General features: G+C 37.5%; 1 non-coding gene across 1 annotated transcript; it reads right to left on the reverse strand.

Moving 5' to 3' along the window:
- Nucleotides 1–10,500: 10,500 nt before the first annotated feature.
- LOC122054327 lies at nucleotides 10,501–10,606 on the reverse strand. Its single transcript, XR_006132654.1, has one exon. It is a non-coding gene; the product is annotated as a small nucleolar RNA R71 (small nucleolar RNA).
- Nucleotides 10,607–16,904: the final 6,298 nt, after the last annotated feature.

Here is a 16,904-nt window from a genome sequence, read left to right on the forward strand (position 1 = left end):
GAACGAAGTAATCTCCTTGTCTCTCTGTGTTTGTTATTTCTTCATTCCGCTGCGCTTTTACTCATTTGTTTTATGAATCGAAAGAAATAGCCACGAACGCTATTTCCCCGCCTCTAGCGTGGTCTCGATCCAACATAAAGATCTAATAAGAGAAAGCAAGACAAGAGCAAGAGAAAGACAACTTGCCTTCCTCCCTTCCTCTCTCTTTTCCCTCTCTTGCTGTGACCTTAAATGGAAAATTAAGGGGATTCATTCCCCCTTGTTCTCATCATAAATGATGAGAATAAATTAGAAAATAAAATAAATAAAAGAAAATAAAGAAAAAGGGCTAAGGGAGAAGGAAAGCAAAAACTAATTTTGCTACCTCTTCCCCCTTAACATAAAAGAGAGTGTGTAAAGGGAAAATTCTATTTTTCTCTCATTTCTCTCATTCTCTCCTCTCCCTCACTGAACCCTCAGTCCCCTCTCTTCCATCTTTGGCCCCAAGCCAAGGTTTTCTCCTAAGAAAGCCTAAGATACAAGGAGGACTTAGCAAGGGAATCAAGGGAAGGGAACTAGAAGAAGAGGCTACTTCTTCCATCACCACACCTTAGATCCACAAGTGAAAAGGATGTAAGCTTCCCCTCACCTGTGGTACAAGGCGTTTTATGTGCTTTTCAGATTTTATGAGGATTAGAAAACCTAGAATAGAATTTAAGAAAAATTCGGCCAAAGAAGAGTTTTCAAATCTAGGAAGGTTTAAACAAGTCCTCATTTCATGATATTTTTCTATGCTATGTAGGAAAGTTTTCCTTCATGTTTTTATACCTATATGATGCTTGGTCAGAGGAGTACCTAACCCTAGAATTTCGGCCAAAAATATTTTAAAGAGGTTAGGGAAATCATTGTTTAACCAAACTAGTACAAGATTCCCTCCATGAATAACTAAGGGTCTTTTGTTGGTTTTTCTTGCTTGAAAGTTACTTGGAACCAAAAGAAATCCACTTATATGTTTCGGCAAAGAAAAGAGCTTAGGGTTAGGAAGACCTTTAAATTTAAGTAACCATGTTTATATGATAGAATATAGAGTTCTCTTAAAGAATTGCATGTTGAATATTGCTAGAAATTCATGAACTCTTCCTTAAGATTTTCGGCCATGATAAGATGGATAGCTTAGAAAAGCTTAAACAAAATTTTAACATGCTCAAGACCTCTGTGATATTAAGGTATGAAAGTTGTTTAATGCTCTCATGCTTAATTAGGGTATGGAGAAATTAGTTACATGATAGATGACATGTAAAGATCACAAGGGTCCTAGCTTGTTTATAAACCAAATTTGTATATGATGTTCTTAGTAATTTTTGCCATGAAACATACTTAGGTTTTCCATGCTTTAGGCCACTTAAAACCTAGTTTAGAGATTGGTAGGTTTCGGCCATGAGGAAAAATAAAAGAAAAAGGGAAAGAAACCTAGGAAGCCTAAGACACAATTCACATGTATGTTTATTATGCTTGTCTTTATACATGCTATGGAACTTGTATGACTTCCTATGCTTTTAGGCTAATTGAAGCAACTTTAAACACTGATGAGTCTCGGCCAAGTAGGGTTTATATGACCTAGAGGCCTTAGAATTGAAACCAATGGTGTTAAAATACTTCTTATGGAAATAGAATAATATGTTGATTGAGTCACATGCTTGTATAATTTTTCCATGACCTAAATGGACCATTGTATGTTTCGTCCATGAAGGGATAGATGCCCTAGAAACCCTAGAACAAAAATTAAATATGCTCATGTCACTCTACATGAAATATGATAAGTAGAAAGCCAAAGTTTTCATGCTATATGTTGTTTAATGACCTAAAAGGAGGCTAGGGTAAGTTTCGGCCATACCCATTGTATGATGTCTTATTATGAATTTATACATGATGTTAGTTCAAGTTCACATGCTTGTATGCTTGCTTTTAGCCCTAATGAATACTTGTTAAATTTTGGCCATGAAATATATTAAGGGCTTGAAGAACTTAGGAACTAACTCAAATATGCTTACTATGTTACTTGGAAAAAATGCTATAAATATGGTTTAAGGTTTCCATGCTTTCATGACATTTGAGACCTTGTTTCACACCTGATAGGGTTCGGCCACATGAAGTTTAGGGACTTGGAGAACTTAGAAACCAAGTTAATCATGCTTATAATGCTTCCTATGAAATTGATGTGATGATAATTTAGGTTCCACATGCTTGGAGGTTGTTTTTACCTAAATTGAGATCTAAGGGGGTTCGGCCATGATAAGAACCCAAGGGATTAGGAAGCTTAGAACCCAAGCTAACTATGTTACCATATTTCTTATGATAGTATAATCACATGATACACCCTTATGTTTAAACATGTATGCTTGTGATTTATACTTTCCATGATATGATATGTGCTTAGAAATATGCATGCTTTGATGATATGCTATGTGCTTAAAATATGCATGCTTTCATGATATGCTATGTGGATAGAAATATGCATGCTTTGATGATATGCTATGTGCTTAAAATATGCATGCTTTCATGATATGCTATGTGGATAGAAATATGCATGCTTTGATGATATGCTATGTGCCTAAAATATGCATGCTCTCATGATATTCTATGTGGTGAAAATATGCATGCTTTTATGACATGATGTATGCCTAAGTGATGCATACTTTTTATGACATGATGTATGCCTAAGTGATGCATACTTTTTATGACATGATGTATGCCTAAGTGATGCATACTTTTTATGACATGATGTATGCCTAAGTGATGCATACTATTTATGATATGATGTATGCCTAAGTGATGCATACTTTTATGACATAACATATGCCTAAGTGATGCATACTTCTATGATATGCTATGTGACTAAATGATGCATTTTTATACATGCTACTTTACTTTGTAAGGCTTGTACCAAGGGTGGGCTCCTAATCAGCCCCTAGGCCTTTGGCTGTGTGATCCAGGCTAGTAAAAACAAAGGGATGGGCTCCTTAGTACGCCCCTAGGTCTATGGCTGTGTGATCCTGACCTAGTTCCTAGTATGATTCAAGACTTGCTACCTTGGATATACTTAGGAAGCGCGCATATCTACGTGATTTATCTATGTGTGGTACAAGCTAGGGCCTTGATTATGTTGATATTATGTTCAAGTATATATGTAAGAAGAAATGGTTTTAAAGATCATGAGACATACACATGTTTTTCGGATACATGTTTTCAAAATCATATTGCATATACCTTATGATCATGTTGTGATGATGCTATGATTTATGATATGCCATGATTAGATATGATTATGTTATGTTTCATGCTATGCTTTAAGAGCTTGATATGCCATGCCACCTTATGATGATATTATGATATGCCATGATTAGATATGATTATGTTATGTTTCATGCTATGCTTTAAGAGCTTGATATGCCATGCCACCTTATGATGATACTATGATATGCCATGATTAGATATGATTATGTTATGTTTCATGCTATGCTTTAAGAGATGATATGCCATGACTAGTTATGATTTTGTTATGTTGCGTGATATGTTTAAAGAGTATAATATGTTATGTCATGACTAGTTGAGATTATGTTGAGACATTCTTTGATCATGTGATGATTTTTGGTTTTAGTGAGTAGGAAAGGAACTTACTGAGCCATGAGTTCTCATAGCTTACTTTCCTTGTACCACAGATAAAGGAAAAAGATGGATGAGCTAAAGGAGCAGCAGGAGAGGCAAGGAGATGTGTGTGGCAGTGGCTAGGCAACCAAATAAGAACCTGCTTTAAAAACTTTTAAAGAACTATGCTTTGGTATCATGAATTGTAGTACCGTATGTGTGACTTGATGTTATGTTCTACTAATTTTGATATCATGTTATTGATGCCATGATAGTGTAGTTCGGATTTGATGAAATGAAAAACAAAAGAAAAGTTTTTATTAAACTAAGAAAATCATTTTATGTCTTCCGCTGTTTTAAAAAGAAAAATTTGTACATAAAGTATCGTAGCCCCGTCCCTTAGGGTTAGCAGGGAGGGCGGGCGTTACATGTCTATAGTTGTGTATCATTTGTGACACGTGTTTCAGTTTCTTATGGTATCTCATCTTGTACTGTTGGTACTAGATTAGACGTATCCTTTATTATTTCCTTAAGAACAAATTTAGTTATGGGCTTGTGGTTCATTACATAGTCCTTTTCTAAAAATCGGGCATTGGTGCTAAAAATGACCTTCTGATTTTTAGGACTATAAATCTCCTTTCGTTTCTCTAGGATAACCCACAAATAAGTGAACTCCTATTCAGTGTCTCCCTTCAACATATATGCTGGACTACCCCAAATCCGAATATGCTTCAAACTAGGCTTACGCCCATTCTTCAATTCTATGGGCGTAAAGGGTTTTGACTTAGAAGGTACTATGTTCACATCCGTTTCAGAGTATATCCTCAAAACAAATTTGGTAATTCTAAATAACTCATCATTGATCTAACTATTTTCATAAGAGTCCTATTCCTTCGTTCTACCACACCATTCTATTGGGGGTGTATCAGGTGTAGTCAGGTGGGATTGAATCCCGACTTTTGATAAGTGACTCTTGAACTCTCCTTAGAGGTACTTGCCACTACGATCTCACCATAGTGTCTTGATACTTTTATCATGACGTTCCACATTAACTTTGTACTCTTTGAACTTATCAAAGCACTCAGACTTGCGGCACATCAAGTAAATGTACCCGTATATCGAATAGTCATTTATAAAAGAGATGAAATATTCAAAACCACCTCTTGCCTGGATAGTCATAAGTCCATCAGAATAATTCCAACACATCTTTGGCTCTATACCCCTTAGTCTTAAAAAGCCTCTTGGTCATTTTTCCTTCCAAGTAAGACTCGCAGGTTGGAAAGTTTTCCACCACCAATGAACCCAAAAGTTCATCGGCTATTATCCTTTGAATCCTACTCAAGTTAATATGACCTAACCTTAGATGCCAAAGATACGATTGGTTCATTTTCGAAGGTTGCTTTCTCTTATTAGAGTTAGAAGATGTGTTATTAATTTTCAGTTGTTACATCATGAGAGTTTTTGGATTTAGAATATATAAATTGCCAACCAACGTACCAGAACAGATAACTTCCCTATTTTTCTTGATAATAACTTTGTTATCAAAATAGATAGAATATCATGTTTTTTTAATAGTTTAGAAACTGAAATCAAGTTCTTTCTAAAACTTGGTACGTAAACACAATTTCTCAAAATCTATGTTTTATTCCTATTAGAGGATAAGCATCTTCCACTGCAACAACTGCTACTTTTACAACAGTGCCCATGTAGACGTGTATTTCCCCTTTATATAGTTGTCGGGATTCTTAGAACCCCTGCAATGAATTGTAAACATGATTAGTGGCTCCCGCATCTACACACCAGGTACCGGTAGATAACACCACTAAATATGTTTCAACAACTAATGAATAAAATACACCTTTATTGTTCTCAGTTCTGAGAGGACAGTCCACCTTAGTGTCCAAGTTTTGTTTCCAATCATTATAATTAGGACTACTAAGTCTATTCTTTAGTATAACAGCTAGGGAATTGAAAAACATTTGAAATCCTAAGAATCACAAAAATATTTGGTCAAGAGCAACACCTCAAAATCCCTGTGAATTTTGTATGCCACATTTATGTGAACGTATACAAATTTAAACATTTGTAAGAGGAGATTTTATCCATTTATTTTATTATTTTGTCAACTTATCTTTATGACAAAAAAAATTAATAGGTCTATCTTTAATCAAATATTTAGTCAAAATTTTTGAATTTAAAATAATATTGATTCCTTAAAACAATATTATTTAAATTCACCAACATCTCAAATTCCGTAAATTTTGTATGCCACGTTAGTGTGGATGTATACAAATTCAAACATTTGTAAGAAGAGGATCTTACTCATTAATTATCTTGTCAACCTTAAATTACGTCAAACATCATGAATTTTGTATGCCACGTTAGTGTGGACGTATACAAATTCAATTGTTTGTAAGAGGAGGTTTTACCCATTTTATTTTGTCAACCTAACTTTATGACAAATAAAATTACCTCAAACACTATGAATTTTGTATGCCATGTTAGTGTCGACGTATACAAATTCAGACATTTGTAAGAGGGGATTTTACCTAGCTTTATGACAAATTAATAATTGATATTCCTTTGGTCACGCAAATAATAGCAGTGAATTCGTTAGGGAGGATACTATTAAATGCACCTAAGTGTATACCATTAATTGATACTTAGTCCATTAAATAGGATTGTGCCCCTTCAGTTGGAGAAGATCACACGCTCCTAAATAATTTCCTATAATCATCCATTTAGGAAATTTGATCTAGTGATCTGCAAACAAACTCATCCGTTGTTGAAGGAGGCATTCAGAGCCAACACGTAAGTTTGTTTGCATCACTTATAAACCAATAATAGAGACTATGTAATTTATATACTAATCTCTCTCCCACTTAGTTTTTTTAAGATGAGGATTTTATCATGCAAGCACACATCACATGCACACACACACATCATAGTAAATAAAAAGGAATAAATAGGGAAAAATAATTTTTCAACTATTATGGCCTCTTCCATCACTGTCCTCCGTGTGCTGTGATGTGAGTAGATTGTATACACTTATTAGCATGTTTTGGCGCATATTCACATACTTTGAGTATGCTTGATGTATGCATTTTCATACTTTCAGCTTTCCCTTTTAGCATATTTACTCTCTTTGTTCGGAGATATGCTTTTGTGCATTTTTTGTACGCAGGAGTCGAATATGGTCAAAGATGCATGTTCAAGGCCAAATCTGCAAGCAAAGCGATGGAGGAAGCCATGACACTTGAACCCTACACGACCCTGCCATGGGGGGTTGCCCAGACCATGTAAGGATGAGAGGTTGTGTAGCTACACCAGAGAAGGAAGATGGCATGGCCGTGTGAACCTCACACAGTCGTGCCAAGTTTTAATCCCAAGGAAGCCTGGGCCGTGTACACCACACGACCATGTCAGTTTTCTAGAGAGAGGAGAAGCCTCGGTCGTGTGCGCTACATGGCCTTATGAGGTTTCTAGAGAGCAGGAGAGTGTTGGCCTTGTGCACCACACGGTCGTGCCTGGTTTCCAGAGGTGCAGTGTAGGCCGTGTGGATCTACACGGCTGTGCAATGGGAGTGTTGATAGAGGCAAGCAACGGTCGTGTACCTCACACGACCGTGTGAGGTTAGCAGAGAAGAGAGTGGAATAGGTCGTGTGAACCTCACTCGACATTGCCTCGGGGTCGTGTGGCTCCCAAACCCCTCTTCTATATAAGGCCTCCTTCAAGATTTGAAAGTGGATCTTCTCCCCTTCGGGGAGAAAGGAAGATTTGGGCGATTCCTTCCATTCTTGGGTGGATTTCTGGGCGATCTAAGGGAAGATCTTCACCGATTCGACTCCAAGATCGAAGGATTGGATCCGAAGACTATTCTTCTCCATAGATAAGTTTTCTTTCTCTCCTTTCTTGGATTTGAGGGATTAGAAATGCTTGTAATCTTTGTTTCTTTCGGATTCTTTCTTCGATTTATGGAGTAGATATCTTGTTCTAGGATGGAGGGAGTATTTTTAAGGATTTCTTGATGTAAAACTCTTGTGGATATGCCAATTTCCCATTTCTATGATTTTGTCCTGTTTTGCATCTATTTGATCTTGTGTGGAATGTTGTGATTGTGCCTAATTATTACCATGCTTGATTGAATGTTTGGATATCTTGTGGATCTTGTAGAGGTAATTCTCATTCGATTTTTCGAGGGACCTTCGTGACAGGAACATGCCCGTGTAAGGACATTTGAGGGATTATCCGTTGGTGCGGGAAGTATCCGACGATCGAACCTATGATTTGATTATAGCAAAGGGTTCAAAGTTAAGGTGTTTTGGTTTCTAATATGTTGAACAAGTTTGCAGAAAAGTCCTAAGGGTACTTAGGCAAAAGTCCTAGCTGTGGTTAGGCAGATGGAAAACCCTAGGGGGTGGTAACCCTATGCGGAAAGTCTTGGCGAGTCGAGAGCTTCAGGCAAAAGTCCTATGGGGGGTAACCCTAGGTGGAAAGTCCTGGTGTGGCGAACCAGGTGGAAGACTGGACCAGCCGGGAAGCGGAAGTCCAACAGAAAGTCCAGAAGCTTCGAACGTTGAGCAAAAGTCCAGTCGATCTGGAGGATCGCACTGGCAACAGGTAAATCTCCTGAGTAGAGTAGGTGAGGACGCGTTCCCTGTAGAGGGAAAAGTAGGCGTCGGGTCGACCTAGGGTTTCCGGTTGGAAATCCGAAATTAGACTCGGACAGTCTGATGATTGTCAATTATGTTTATCATATTATTTCTGTGCTTACTTTATTTTGCAAGGTTTGCGTTTGGGACTAACACATTTTGCAGGAACAAAGAAGCACACTTAGCCTCGGATGAACAGTGTCCGAGGCGCCTCCATGGGGCTTTGAGGCACCTCGGGTGCAGGCCGAAGGCAGCTGTCCAGAGGAGCTGGAGGCATCTCGGAGGAAGCTGAAGGCGCCTTGGACCAGGCGTTGGAGGCACCTTAGAGCAGCTTGGAGGCGCCTTCAAAGGGATAAGGCGCAACCAGATCAGAACTGATCCACGCGTGCGACTCAGCAGCTTGGAGGCGCCTTGAACAGGCTTGGAGGCGCCTCCAGCACTGTATAAAAGGGGTCTTCGAGCAGCAGTGAAAAACATCAATTGCTAAGCGATCCTTCAACTATTGGCTGCTCAAGAGACGACCTAGAAGTGCTGAAGCAACGCCCCGACAACCAGAAGCTGCAATTCTACTATTCTCTATTGTCGGTATAAGATTACTATTGTTTTACTTGTATTGCATTTTTGTAAAACTTTTAATGATTATAGTTGTTGCCCAAAGTAAACGCTCAATGAGCGTGGGCCTTGGAGTAAGAGTCGCCCTAGGCTCCGAACCAAGTAAATTCTTGGGTCGTTCTGTGTGATTGTTCTTCTGTTATTATTTCCACTGCTTAAACTCTCGAAAGATTTCCGAATTTGAAACGTGTGAAAGCCACGAGCGCTATTCACCCACCCTCTAGCGCTTCTCAATCCAACATTATCTTGAAGGGGAAATTAGGTATTCCAAGAGGGTAGGATAGATTTATGCATTAATCTTTATATCTTGATGGGTTGATGAGTGATGGATTCTTATGTTGATTTTCCGAGGGACGCTCGTGACAGGCAAGTCCGTGTAAGGACAACATAGATTCATTCCTAATTGATCAATCTAGGTATGGATTTTAGTCCTAGGTCGGTTCTCTATTGCAAGATAGAACCGCCAACCTTCTACAAATGATGGACAATTGAGAAAAAGGATTTGGTAGATCATTTACATTTAAGAACCTTACAAAGAAACCAAAACTCCTAGAATATCCCTTATCATTGCCTTTATTCTTGTTGTCTATTCTTTCATTCTTTTGTTTACTTTTCATAGTTACACCTAGACTTTGTTAATCCATTGATTTGTTGTCTAGCTAATTCGTTTTGAGATATTCTTAGTGCTTATTCCAGTCCCTGTGGATACGATAATCTTTTATAATACTTGCAATATTTCCGTACACTTGCGGAGAGACAACAAGTTTTTGGCACCGTTACCGGGGACTGCGTTATAACATTAGGGATTATCAATTGAGTTAGACTAAACATAACTTTTCTTTTCTTTTTATTAGCATAATTGAGACTAATCTTTAGAATTCTGTTTTCATCATTTGCATATCTTTCTAATTCTTGACAATTCTTTTTGTTGCATTTCTATTTCTAATTCTTACTTTGCATTCTTGATTTCTAGCTCTCTAATCTAACTTTTCTCTGTTTTCTCTTTTGATCTAGTTTCTTTCTTCTTTTCTTTTGTAAACATATCTTGCAATCTTTAGCATATGAATTATTCTAGACATTTTTCATTTTCCTTTTATCTTTTCTTTCTTGTTTTCATTATGTACTTTCTTTCTTGCAATTTAAATTCTGCATTTTCTTTCTTGCTTTTCATATTGCATTTTATTTCTTGTCTTTGATTCTTCATTTTATAATTTTTTCTTAAATATCCATGAGCATTAACATGTCAAGCAGGCCCATGAGAAATTTTTCTATACCCTTTTCTGCAAGATTTTTATCTCCCATTGTGCAACCTCTAATTGAAGTAGAAAGTTTCCACCTAGACCCAGAGTTAATTTTTATGATACAATGTCACAAATTTGGAGGAGAAGTATCAGAAAGTCCTTATCTGCATCTTGAAACATTTTTAGAGATTTGTGATATGGTGAAATGTGAAGGAGTGTCAGCTGATGCAGTTCGATTGATGACATTTCCTTTCAATATCAAGGATAAAGCAAGGACTTGGTTATATTCTCTCCATCCTCAAAGTATCACAAGTTGGGAGCAATTGGAGAAGCAATTTCTGAATCATTTTTCCCTCCAAGCAGAACAGTGTATATGAGGAATTGTATAACAAATTTTGCTCAGGCATATGGAGAATCATTGTTTGAAGCATGAGATAGATTCAAGAATCTTCAAAGACAGTGCCCTCATCATGTTTTGAAAAATGGTTGATTCTTCACACATTCTATGGTAGAATTTCTTTTTCAGACAAGAGTATATTGGATTCATCAGCTGGAGGTTGTTTTATGGACAAAAGTGTAGATGAAGCATATACATTAATTGATCAAGTGACATTGAACCTCCATGAATGGTCGAACATAAGTTGGATGAAATCTCCTTCAAACATTCAAGAAGTGCAAGCCATAAATGCTATAGAGCCTATCAAACAAATTGCAACTAAACCATCTATGAGTCTTGAAAATCGCAAGTCACAGAACGGGGAGTTTAAACATTTGGGGGCAAAGATTGAAAGTATTGCTTCAAAATGGTTTAAAGAAGATCCCCCTCCTTCGCAGACAAGATCTAGTGAAAAGTGTGATGATGTTGGTTCGAGAACTAGAAAAAATCATGAAGAACTTCTGAATAAGGACATGTTTAGAATTGAGGAGAAGAATAATAGAAGATCACAAGAACTCAATTCCATTTCTCCAGGAAGTTCCCAAAGGCCACAAGTACCTTCCCCTCGACGATTGATCACACTAGCACTATATAAGCAAGTTGGACCTCCTCCAAAATCTCAAAGGGAATTTGGGACAAAGGAAGTTAAATCTTTCCTAGGACCTTCACTAAGGGTTCCTTTTCCACAAAGGTTAGTGGGGGTCGATGAAAATAAAGACTTCGGCAAATCCTGTGACACTAATATGGTTGAGTGCAAATTTTTGAATGTATATGAAGATGAGAACACTTCAGATGAGAATTTTATTGCTAATGCAGTGGTAAATAAGTTTTCAGATCTATCTCCAAATTTTATAGAGTGTTATAGTACATTGAATTTTCAGATGATGAATGTGATGTGGTAGATCAACTTAAAACTGTAAGTGAAGTTATTGATTCTCCTGTTTTTGATTCTCCTATTCAGGATATAGATGTTGGTTTGTTTTTTGATGTTTGTGTTGATAATGTTGATATGGAACAATGTGTAGGGAGCTGTGTTGTCGAAGCAGCATCTCAAGAATTGTTAGTTAGGGCCCTAGAGCCAATCAATAGATGATTGTATTATGGACTTGTTGTATCATATTCTTATATAAATAAAGCATTTGTTTTTTGATTATTATACTTACTTGTATTAGTGCCAAATAAACTAAATATAATAACGTCCTTGAGTAGAAGGTTCACACCTATATCAATCAGTTAGTTGAACTGATAGTGAGATGATATAGGGAACACTACTCTTAATCATTCCTAGTCGAGTATTAACATTCAGGGACAATGTTAATGCAATAAGACTAGCATGTAGGTCAACTTGATGACTTGATCTCACAAGTCATGGATATAGAGATATCAAGTTGACACATGGGTATGCATTGAAGAATGTATACTGAATGACCCGTCATGAGAAAGTATCATGGATCGTTATATGAGTGTCATATACTTTCTCATGTGGCTATTAGTATGACTACTAGTCCTTAGACCTGAAGTCACCATGGATCCCTACATAAGGAGTTATGTACTTTGGTTTTGTCAAACGTCACCCGTAATTGGGTGGACTATAAAGGTGATTACTGGGTACGTAACGAATTATGCAGAGGGATGTGAGTGATGTAGATGAGATCTATCCCTCCTATATGACGGGAGAGACATCAATATTCTTGATAGAGTGAGACCACGAAGTGCATGGCCATGCCCAAATGAGTCAATATGAGATATTGAGCTCATTTGATCGAGTGAGTCTACTTGGAGTTCAAGATTTAGATTGATTAGAGGATGACACGGTCTATGCCTCACATTGATCAATCTAGATGTCTAGGATAGAAGGACACTTGTCATATATTGTGAGGAGTCACAATTAGTAGTCACAAGGTGATGTTGGATCTCGACATTCTCTTAACTTGGGTAGTAATGATGTGTAGCTAGATACCGTTCATTACTTTTGCTCCTAAATGGGTTTAGGGCATTGCCAACGTTATAAGAACCTATTAGGTCACACACTAAGGACAATTAGATGGAGATTACGTTCATATGACGAACCAAGAGGATTAGATTCATTTGATGAATCAAATTGGATTAAGAGTAATCCTAATTGGGCTAATTGAGTTGGACTCAAGTTGATTCATGTGTTCAATGAGTCTAATTTATATTATGACTCATTGAATCAATTTAATTAAATGAATTAGATTCATTATATTAAATTGGCTTGAATTAAATGGTTGGATTAGATCAACCATGAGAGAGATTAAGTCAAGTTTGACTTGACTTGAGAGGAAGAGGAAGAGTCAAGTTTGACTTGACTTTATGCCACATCATTTGTGACTTGGCATTAAGTGGCCAATGATAAGGTGCCACATCATCATGTTTAGTTAGCTTTGGCTAATACGCCCAAGATTTGGTATGATCGGTAGGTAACGATTTACCAATTACGTCTCTATGCAACTCTTGTTTATAGGATCATTATCTGCAGTTATATTAAAACTTGAGTTAGCTTTGGCTAATACGCCCAAGAATTAATATAAATGTGATTTATGTCTTATCTTTCCAACCGTTGGAAGAATGCCTATAGTTGTACTCGATCCAACCGAGTTAACTAGTTACTCAATCTAATTGAGTTGTACTCACCCATGCGTTGATAGGTGGGACCAAGATTGTCCCTCCGTACCCTACCAAGATAATATGTGTTGCTCTGCTTTGGCAGATTCAACAACACATATGATCAAGGTAGTGATAAGTATCACGGCACGGTAGGCATTAGAGTTGACGTGATTTAGATCTAATCAAAACGTCGATGTTGTATCATATACTTGATATAGATCTAATCTAATCGATAGGGTGCATCTTGTACATGATGTAGATCTAATCTAATCGTAAGGGTGCATCTTGTGCACGATTTAGATCTAATCTTAATCGTTAGGCACTAATTAATTACTTAATTAAACATGCATCACATACACAAGTAATTAACTAAATTTTGTGATTAAGTCATGGCCCTACTATGATCTTCTCAAGCCAATGAGAAGATTGGATGGTCAACCTAAGGTCAACAGCTTCTCAAGCTCCTTCCTTTGACCACCTCGTGTTGCTCGCGCCCTCCTCGTAACTCCGTCTATAGTGAACCTTCCACCGCTTCAAAATTTACATTACAATTTTGAAACTCGAGTTACATTCAAGTCTAAATCTAATTTACAACCAGAATATAAATAGGGAAGCACAAGGCGCAGGTCGCGTATCAAATACAGCACACACAAACACATGACGGCACGCAGGCCGTATTATAAATTACAACACAAATCCAATCATATTGGGTCCTTTTGGGCCATGACTATCACAAAAATAATATATAATTCTAAATTATATATTTTTCATAATTTTCTGTAATTTTTCATAATTTTTACAATTTTTATGAGTAAATTTTTCCCGGCGGTCCCGATTAGCGATTTCGGGTGCAATCGCGGAACGAATCCCCTTGCGGGGCCAGGTGCAGCGCCCCTACCCTCGATCTAACCATCGTGAGGGTTCCTTTTCGATCTAACAGCACCTTAGCCCGCTGTCCGAAAAAGTTTTGGGGCGAAACTTGGCCGTTTCGGAAAAATCTTCTCGGTAGTCGAAGCCTACAAATGTCTAAACACTTGTGCTTCGCTTCTACGAGAAAAATACCCTTTAAAACTATAAAAATCATGAAATTACAAAAATTCACAGAATGTTTATTTTTCATAAAAACCAAAATAAACTCGTACACGCCTTCGCACGTGGCTCTGATACCACTGTTGTGTTTTTCGGGCCGCGAAAACCGCTTTTTCGCGTCGCGGAAAGCCCGAAACTCCCTAGCCAACGGATCCGTGCGAAGAGTATAGAACAAAATTTTACATGTACAAGTTTACTAACTAGATCTACTCTTAGATCTATATGTTTAGAAAATTACCCTTGATGCGTGCCCTTTTCGAATCCCGCTCGTCCAAGGAAGTGCCAGATCTTAAGATTGTCAACGTAGACAATCCTCTAGAAGTATCCACACAAACAAGATGTGTTCTCTAACACACAAGGATGGAGAAGAGAACAACACAAGTGTGCTAGCACTTCTTGATGCTCTCGGATGGGATTGGAAGAAGAAGAAAAGAAAAGAAAAGAAGAGAACACACTCCTCTAAAAATCTCTATGTGACTTTCACTAACCTTTCTTCTTGGATTAGACTCACTCTCCTTTCTTCTCCCTTGCTTGAAACCCACGACCAAGAGAAGAGAAGGAGCAAAAAGAGAGCTTGAGGAAGAAGATGATGTGAATGTGAGTGAATGAAAAATTCATTCTCATTCAAAACCAAAAAGGTAACCCCCATTCTCATTAAATGTGGCCATTAAAGAGAATAGATTGATAACCCCCATGAGGTGGCACACTTTGATGATGTGGCACAACATCATTAGTCCTCCTAATGCCAAATCACTAATGATGTGGCAAATAGTCAAGTCAAACTTGACTTTTCCTCTTCCTCTCAAGTCAAGTCAAACTTGACTTAATCTCTCTCATGGTTGATCTAATCCAACCATTTAATTCAAACCAATTTAATATAATGAATCTAATTCATTTAATTAAATTGATTCAATGAGTCATAATCTAAATTAGACTCATTAAACACATGAATCAACTTGAGCCAACTCAATTATCCCAATTAGGATTACTCTTAATCCAATTTGATTCATCACATGAATCTAATCCTCTTGGTTCATCATATGAACCTAATCTCCATCCACTTGTTCTTTGTGTGTGACCCAATAGGTTCTTGTAACGTTGGCAATGTCCCTAAACCCATTTAGGGTCATAAGTAATGAGCGGTATCTAGCAATACATCATTACTACCCAAGTTACATGAATGTTGAGATCCAACATCACCTTGTGACTACTAATTGTAACTCCTCACAATATATGACAAGTGTCGTTTTTTCCTAGACATCTACATTGATCAATGTGAGGTATAGACCATGTCATCCTCTGATCAATCTAAATCTTAATCTCCAAGTAGACTCACTAAAACAAATGAACTCAATATCTCATATTGACTGATTTGGGCATGGCCATGCACTTCGTGGTCTCACTCTATCAAGAATATTGATGTCTCTCCCGTCATATAGGAGGGATAGATCTCATCTACATAACTCACATCCCTCTACATAATTCGTTACGTACCCAGTAATCTCCTTTATAGTCCACCCAGTTACGGGTGACGTTTGACAAAACCAAAGTACATAACTCCTTATGTAGGGATCCATGGTGACTTCAGGTCTAAGGACTAGTAGTCATACTAATAGCCACATGAGAAAGTATATGACACTCATATAACGATCCATGATACTTTCTCATGGTGGGTCATTCAGTATACATTCTCTAATGCATACCCATGTGTCAACTTGATATCTCTATATCCATGACTTGTGAGATCAAGTCATCGAGTTGACCTACTTGCTAATCTTATTGCATTAACATTGCCCCTGAATGTTAATACTCTACTAGGAATGATTAAGAGTAGTGTTCCCTATATCATCTCACTATCGATTCAACCAATCGATTGATATAGGTAAGAACCTTTTACTCAAGGACGTTATTATACTTAGTTTATTTGGCGCCAATACAAGTAAGTATAATAACCAAAAACCAAATGCCTTTATTTATATAGAATATGATACAACAAGTCCATAATACAATCATCAAATGATTGGCTCTAGGGCTCTTGCTAACAAGATCAAGATTAGAAACTCGTACTCGTATTTTTGTTTTATTTCTACTTCACACGGATCCGGTGGCTTGGGGCTTCGGGGTTTCCGCTACGCGAAAAAGCGGTTTTCACGGCCCAAAAAACCCAACAGTGGTTTCAGAGCCATGTGCGAAGCTTGTACGAGTTTAGTTTTTGTTTTTATGATATAAATTTAGTACTGTAACATTTGTAAATTTCTGATTTTTAGAGTTTTTATGGGTATTTTTCTCGTACAAGCGAAGCACAAGTGTTTCGACACTTGTAGGCTTCGACTACCGAGAAGTTTTTCCCGAAACAGCAAGGTTTCGCCCCAAAACTTTTTGGGACAGCGGACTAAGGCACTTTTGGATCACTTAGGGACACTCGCGATGGTTAGATCACGGGTAGGGGCGTTGCCCCTGGCCCCGCAAGGGGATTCGTTCCTCGATTGCGCCCGAAAACCGCTAAACGGGACTGCTAGGACATTTTATTCGTAAAAATTGTAAAAATTAGTATTAAAATTACAGAAAATTATGGAAATTACATAATTTAGAAGTATGTATAATTTGTGATAGTCATGGCAC

Source organism: Zingiber officinale, chromosome 3A (assembly GCF_018446385.1).
Source record: "Zingiber officinale cultivar Zhangliang chromosome 3A, Zo_v1.1, whole genome shotgun sequence".
NCBI classification, from domain to species: domain Eukaryota; kingdom Viridiplantae; phylum Streptophyta; class Magnoliopsida; order Zingiberales; family Zingiberaceae; genus Zingiber; species Zingiber officinale.